The 201-nt window shown below is 48.8% G+C and overlaps 1 protein-coding gene across 1 annotated transcript in view; it reads right to left on the reverse strand.

Annotated features, from left to right (window-relative positions):
• Positions 1–201, reverse strand: part of LOC109538791 (probable cytochrome P450 9f2) — a 33,276-nt gene that overhangs the window by 31,286 nt on the left and 1,789 nt on the right. The gene's annotated exons all lie outside the window — the stretch shown is intronic.

Genomic DNA, 201 nt, shown 5'->3' on the forward strand with positions numbered 1-201 from the left:
CATCATCTCTCAACCGATGAACAACAATCCTAATCTGCTGGTCTGTTTTTCGAATTTGGAACAAAGTGATTCATCCTCGCGTCCCAACTACAGTGTTGAAGCTTCGCTGCTTCGTGTTTTGCCACCCCACCGGAACCACGTGTTTACACAGTTCCATAAAAAGAAATTCGAGCACGTGCCTCCTTCAGGGGCACGCGCAGG

The sequence above is a fragment of the Dendroctonus ponderosae genome, unplaced genomic scaffold (genome assembly GCF_020466585.1).
Source record: "Dendroctonus ponderosae isolate FM_Combo_2020 unplaced genomic scaffold, Dpon_F_20191213v2 Dpon_F_20191213_1, whole genome shotgun sequence".
Classification (NCBI taxonomy): domain Eukaryota; kingdom Metazoa; phylum Arthropoda; class Insecta; order Coleoptera; family Curculionidae; genus Dendroctonus; species Dendroctonus ponderosae.